The sequence below is a fragment of the Orycteropus afer genome, unplaced genomic scaffold, assembly GCF_000298275.1.
Source record: "Orycteropus afer afer isolate SDZICR_OR568_19922 unplaced genomic scaffold, OryAfe1.0 scaffold00269, whole genome shotgun sequence".
Taxonomy (NCBI): domain Eukaryota; kingdom Metazoa; phylum Chordata; class Mammalia; order Tubulidentata; family Orycteropodidae; genus Orycteropus; species Orycteropus afer.
Genome location: NW_006921856.1, coordinates 2409402 through 2416340, shown reverse-complemented (window position 1 = coordinate 2416340; position 6939 = coordinate 2409402).

The following is a 6939-nucleotide window of genomic DNA, read 5'->3' as shown; positions in this document are numbered from 1 at the left end:
ATTATGTTTATGAATCATGTTATCATTTCCTTTTTCGCTATAGTTTTATTATTTGCTGAATATTTGTACTTTTCTTGTTTTTCATTGTGATGTGAAGGTTTATCATTTTTCTTTGAGGTTACCAAGCTATTTATAATGTTCTCCCTGAGTTTAGAAGAATCCATTCTATCTTGCAACTTTCTTGACTTCTTCACCATTTAGAAGTTCTGTAACTACATTATTTTTTCCCTCTTTTTGGTTTATAATTGTCTTTATTTGCCAATTGATGTCTCTGGTTCCCTGTTTACAATCTTGTAAGCTTATTTTACATTGAATATTTTCTGTGTCGGTTTCTGGGTTATGTCATCTTGTATATTTATGGTTGGTTGGTTGTTGTTTGCTATTATTGGCAAGTCCCAAGAACTCCCTTTGTTATCTCTTGTAAGGTTGGTCTAGATTTGACAATTCCCTTAATTTCTGCTAATCTGGAAATCTCCTAATTTCACCATCATATTTGAGGGATAATTTTGCCAGGCATATAATTCTCGGTTGAAAATTTTTCTTTCAGGGTTTATACATACTGCTCCATTGCCTTCTGGGTTGCATGGTTTCTGCTGAGAAATCAGAGCTTATTCTTACTGGTTGTCCTTTGTAAGCAACTTGTTTCCTTGTGCTGTTTTCAGGATTCTGTCTTTGTTGTTGGTTTTGATGAGTTTGATGAGGATAGGTCTTAGTAATTTTCTTTTGGGGTCTGTACTGTTTGGGGTTCTTTGGACTTTCTGAATGGATATATTCTCATCTTTCATCATATTAGGGAAGTTCTCTTCCAACAAATTCTTAGACAATTTTCTCAGTGTTTTTAGTTTTCTCTTCCTGTTCTGGAATTCCAATGATTCATAGGCTATTCCTTTTGATGGTATTCCACATGAACCTTAGGCTTTCTTCATTTTGTTTTGATCTTTTTTCTCATTGATCTCTTTCCAAAGAAGTATTCAGGTATTTGTCTTCAGTCTCATTAATCTATCTTCTATTGATTCTGTTCTACTTTTTTGTCCTTTCAATATGTTACCTATTTCTGAAAATTTAGTATTAATCTTATAGATATTTATCTGTAGATTTTGTATCATTTCTAATTTTTCATTTATTATGTCATTTTATTCTTCCAAAATTGGTCTAGCGTTCCTCAATTTTTTTTTAATGTTTTCCTTGATTTATCTCTCAATCCTTTGAAGATACCTAAGTATAGTTCTTTTGGATTTCTTATTAGGGCATTCCAATGCTGCTGCTTCTTTTGGGATGTGTTCTGGGTTTGTATCTTGCTCCCTTGTTTATACTGCGTTATCTTGCTTCTTTTTGTGGACTGTGATGGTCTGTTGTCTCTGAGACATTGTGATGTGTTGTGATGTTGTTGTATTTAGATCTCTGTTAACTGTTTGTGAAGAGCAGTTAAGGGTGAGTCAGGTCCTTCTTGGTGGTCATTGATCATTGGCCAGTTGGTGGAGAAGAAGTGGTGGCTCTTACTCAGTAAGTGAAGCTGCAGGAGGTGTGGGTGTGGTTGCATCATATGGGCATGGTTGCTGTCTACCACTCACTTAGACAAAAACAACAATTGAAAAATCATTAAAAATGTAAAAGCAAGTACACAAAAAACACACCTCATAAACAAACAGGAGTAATCACCAAAAAAAAAGAAAAAAGGAAAGGAAAGAAACAAACAAGCAATAACAAAAAAAGAAAAAAAAAAAAAAAAAAAACAATATCTGGGGAGGGGGCAATAGGAAAAAAGAGGTGCCGTAGGAGAATAATGGAGAAAAAAATGGGAAAAATGCAAAAAGAAAAACAAGGAATGGGGTTAAACACAAGAAAGAAAGAAAATGGGAACCAGGAACAGGGAAGAGAGCAAAAGCCATAAACTAGAACTTGGGAAGGGAAGAATAATAAAGAAATAGTAATAAAAACGACAAAAAAATAATAATAGTAGTAATTTTAAATCAGACAAAAACAATCAAACTAAAAAAACAAAAAAAAAGGCCTCAGCAGGGTGTGGCAGAGCACTCGGGCTTTGTCAGAGTGCACAGACTGGGATGGAATTCCTGCTTGACAAGAAGGTAAGTAGAAGTGAAGGATAGCTGCACCTCTGTTCACCAGGAGGGTGTGGGGTAAAAGAGTAATACAGGGAGTATCACACCTTTCCAGTCATTTGTGAATTGAATGTCCTTGTGTTCTTGGCAAGTGAAGCCTAATCTTAGGTCCCTGGAATCTGAAAGAACACTGTTGCTTTAAATATCCAAAATGGTCGAACTGCTGGTAAACATTCAAAATGGTTGTGCCCTCCAGACAGGCAGAAGTACACAGCACAGCCCGTCTCCCTCTTCGCTGCTTCACCTTTTAGTCACCAGCCACCAGTTCAGTCCTCTGTGCAGCCCCTGGCTAGCAGGGCTAATTTTAAGATTAATTTTAGGTCTTAATACCACTTGGTAATATCCAAGCTGCCTGTGCCTTCAGGATTGCTAACAACCTGCAGCTCTGTATGTCTCCTTTTTCTGTGTTTTCATATAGGTTTTTCTACTAGTTGGAGTTTAGTACACTTCTGTATCCTTCCTTTCAAAGCTCAGGGCTCCAGGATTATATTCTGTGTCTGTGTTAATTGATTCCCTTTTTTTTGTTGTTGTTGTTGAAGAGGGTCTGTGTACTTTGTCTATTCCACCAGCTTACTGGAACTGGGAAGTCAGTTTTAAAGAGAAACTTTCTGTGTAAGATATTCTGATAATGGTCTGAAGATAATATCAAAAGAAGGGGTTCATATCTCCAAGACTATAGTAATTTATTGTGTCTTACTTTCTCATGCTAAATAAATATTAACTTCTGTGCCTAATTTCACATTTTTAATTTAGAATTCTCTTTCTTAAATTTACTTCTTCCCAAAGTTTATAAGTTTCAGGTTCCATGAAACCTGGATCTGTCCTGGATGAGGAATTTCATGAAGCATAAAACTTGACAAAGTTAGAAGTCAGGAGTAAGTTCAAGTTTCTCATTAAAAAGTGGACAAAAAAATAAAATATTTAATATGGAAGATTTATACAAGTTCTGTCTTTAATGTTTCTTTTTTCTTTCTTAAATGATCATATTTTATCTTTTTATCATAGTTATATAATATAAAGAATATGTCATGGCAATCCCACAAAGTCTATATAAATGCCCTAAATTCCCTCCTGAGTACTACATTGTATAAATATATTGTTCCCAGTGTGCTGTGATGTGAAAGAGGGAATCTCTGCTTCTTGTCTTATGTGCTCTCTCTACAAAGTTTTTGCTCTAACTCCCAAAACAGAAGCCCATGGCCTCTGTGGCCATAGACAGAACCTTGCAGTCAGGACTCATGACCAAGCACAGTGGGACTTTATCAATAATACCCAGGTTTCCTGGTGCACAAACACATGGGACAATGACTTGTCCTGGCCACCCAAACAATAAAAGTAACAGTTTACATTTTATCAGCTGAAAAATCATCAAATCTTTGTGTGTTGTCACATGTGGCATTATGTGGATGTGTCTGTATAAGTGCCAACTCTGTTTTCTAAGAATGAGTGAGGATTTTCTTCCCTGGGCTCCCTATCCAGTTGTTAAATCATTAACATTAATCTTCATCTGTACAAAAAATTTAGTGCCACAATACTATATCCATTAGCTGCCATGTCTCCTTGTTCTTATTAAATTGGGACAATTTTCCTTTTTTTTTTTTTTTTTTGGTATTGGTGTTTATTTGTTTATCTTGTTTTCGTAACACTGACACTTTTGAAAGGTCCTGTCCAGTTCTGCTGTAGAATGTCCTACACTTTGTGGAATATCTTAGAGGTGATGCTGTGTTCTTCTCCAAGACTCAGGATGTCATTTTGCCCTGTTACTTGTGATGTTAGTTTTGATCACTTGGTGAAAGTAGTATCCACCAGGCAAAATTAGAATGAGGGTTATAGACTACATGATGATAATAATAAAACCAAAACTGTTGTCATCAAGTTCATTATAACTCATAGATGCCCTATAAGGACAGAGTACAACTGCCCCATAGGGTTTCAAGGTGGTAATCTTTATGAAAACAGACTGCCACATCTTTTTTCTGCAGAGAAGCTGGTGGATTTTAACTACCAACCTTTTGGTTAGCAGCCAAGTGATTAACCACAGCATCACCAGGGTGCCTTAATTTAGGTAATAGTATTGTATTAATATTAATTTCTTTATTTTTATATTATACCATAGTTAGGAAAGAGAATATCTTAACTGTTAGAAATACATGCTGAAGTGTTTAGTGTTGTGTGTGTGTAGGCAGAGAAAGAAAATGATAGAATAAATGTACTAAAGAACAATGTGCTAAGCAATAAAGAAATTCATTAAAATTTGGGAATATTAGTATATGGGCATTCTTTGTACAATTTTTGCATTTTGTCAGTAAGTCTGAGACTTTCAAAAATAAATACTTAAATAAAAGAAAGCAGAAAATGTCCACTTGACACCAAATGATGAATTTGAAAGAATGTTTCTGTATCTATTTATTTGGTGATGTTTGTTGTTGTTGTTGTTATGTGCTGTCGAGATGGACCTAACTTATAGTAAACCCTCCTTGGGTTTCCAAGGCAGTATCACTACAGAAGTAGATTGCCTAATCTTCCTTCCAAAGAGTGGCTAGTGGGTTTAAACTGCCAGCCTTCTGGTCAGCAGTCAAATGCCTTAGGTACTATGCTACCAGGGCTCCTTTCGTGATATTCAGACATTGTTTTATAATTCAAGAGATTTTCTGTCAGAGACCTGTTTTCTAGAATGAATTTCATAATAAATTTTCTGTATATAAGTTGGGGGAGTGAAAATTACTGTTGTCTTCCCAGTCTATTTCTGAGTATAAGGCTTTGAATCACCTTTCACCTTTGCAAAGATTAACTAAAATATGTCTCAAAATCATGTTAAAATATGCAATCGAACAAGACTAGTTTAAAGGACACAAAATGGACATTATTAACTTTATAATTATCACTCCTCTGTCATTTTTCTACATCAGACTCCACTTGGAAAGGAACTGCTTTCCAAAATTTGAAAGAAAAAATGAACAGCTTAGAATAAAATTCCAGAACATCTTCATGGGATGTCAAAATTCTAAAATGATTGATTTAGCTGTTCACTTTAATATTTTAAGAATGGTAAGATCTTTTTCAAAATGTTTGTGCTATTAACATTTTTCCTGGTTGAATTGGCTGAGAAGATATTTTTTTTCTGAGAATACCACAGATTAGTTTATTTTTAAGAAGCTCAGTCTATTTTTGTCCTTCTTACTAATATTCTTCAATCTTCTCTGCTCAGGTCCTAGTTTTCAGCTATTTTTCTTTTCCCTGTTCCTACTTGGAAAAAAAAAAAAAAAATATATATATATATATATATATATGTTTATATGTATGTTTTTAAATTTATTTTTTCCCCTTTTTTTCTCATAGATAACCCCTTGCCTTGATTTCCTTTTTGATTTTTCCCATTTTTTTCTTCATTATTCTACTTCTCTACCTTTCTTCTCTTAGTGCCCTATTGCAGATATTGCAGGTTTTCTTGTTTTTTCTTCCTCTTTTTTCCTTTTTTTGGTTACTGTTCCTGTGTGATTACATGGTGCATTTTTTGTCCATGTGCTTTTAGTTTTTTGATCATTATTAAATTGTAATTTTTGTCTAACTGAATGGAAGATGCACAGTCCCCATAAGACACAGCTACACCAACACCTCCTGCAACTTCACTTACTGACTGAGAGCCACCACCTTTTTCTCTACCAATGGGCCAAAGATAAAAAAAACCACCAAGAAGAGCCTGAATATCTCTTGGCTGCTCTTCACAAACAGTTAACAGAGATTTAAATACAACAACACCATGATGTCTCAGAGTCAACAGATCATTACAGTCCACACAAAGAAGCAGGATAAAGTGGTAGAAACAAAGGAGCAGTATACAGAACGAGAACACATCCCTGAGGAAGAAGCATCATTGGAACTTTTGGATAAAGAATTCAAAAGAATTATCTTTAGGTATCATCAAAGGATTGAGAGACAGATCAAAGAACACAACAGAAAAAACCTTAGAAGAATTTTGGAAGAAAATATAAGAACAAAATGACAAAATAAATGAAAAATTAGAAATGATTCTAAACCAATAGATAGAAATCCAGAAGATTAATACTAAATTGTCAGAAATAGATAACACATTGGAAGGGCAAAAGAGTAGAATTGATGCAATGGAAGAAAGAATTAATGAGATTGAAGACAAATACCTGAATACTTCTTTGGAAAGGGAACAATCAGGAAAAAAATCAAAACAAAATGAAGAAAGCCTAAAGTTCATGTGGGATACCGTCAAAAGGAATAACATACATGTCATTGGAATTCCAGAACAGGAGGAGAAAAATGAAACTACTGAGAAAATTGTCCAAGAGTTGTTGGAGGAGAACTTCCCTGATATGATGAAAGATGGGAATTTATCCATTCAAGGAGTCCAATGAATTCCAAACAGGATGGACCCTAAAAGAAAATAACCAAGACACATCATCATCAAACTCATCTAAACCAAAGACAAAGACAGAATCTTGAAAGCAGCTCGAGAAAAACAAAAAGTTAATTACAAAGGTCAGCCAGTCAGAATAAGCTCTGAATTCTCAGCAGAAAACATGCAAGTGAGAAGACAATGGGATGGTATATATAAAACCTTGAAGAGATAAATTATCAACCAAGAAGAATATACCTGGCAAAATTGTCCCTCAAATGTTGTTGTTGTTGTTGTTATGTGCCGTCGAGTCAAACCTGACTCATAGCGACCCCTCCTTGGGTTTCCGAGGCAGTATTACTACGGAAGTAGGATTGCCCAACCTTCCTTCTGAGGAGTGGCTGGTGGGTTTGAACCGCCAGCCCTCTGGTTAGCAGGCAAGTGTCTTATCCA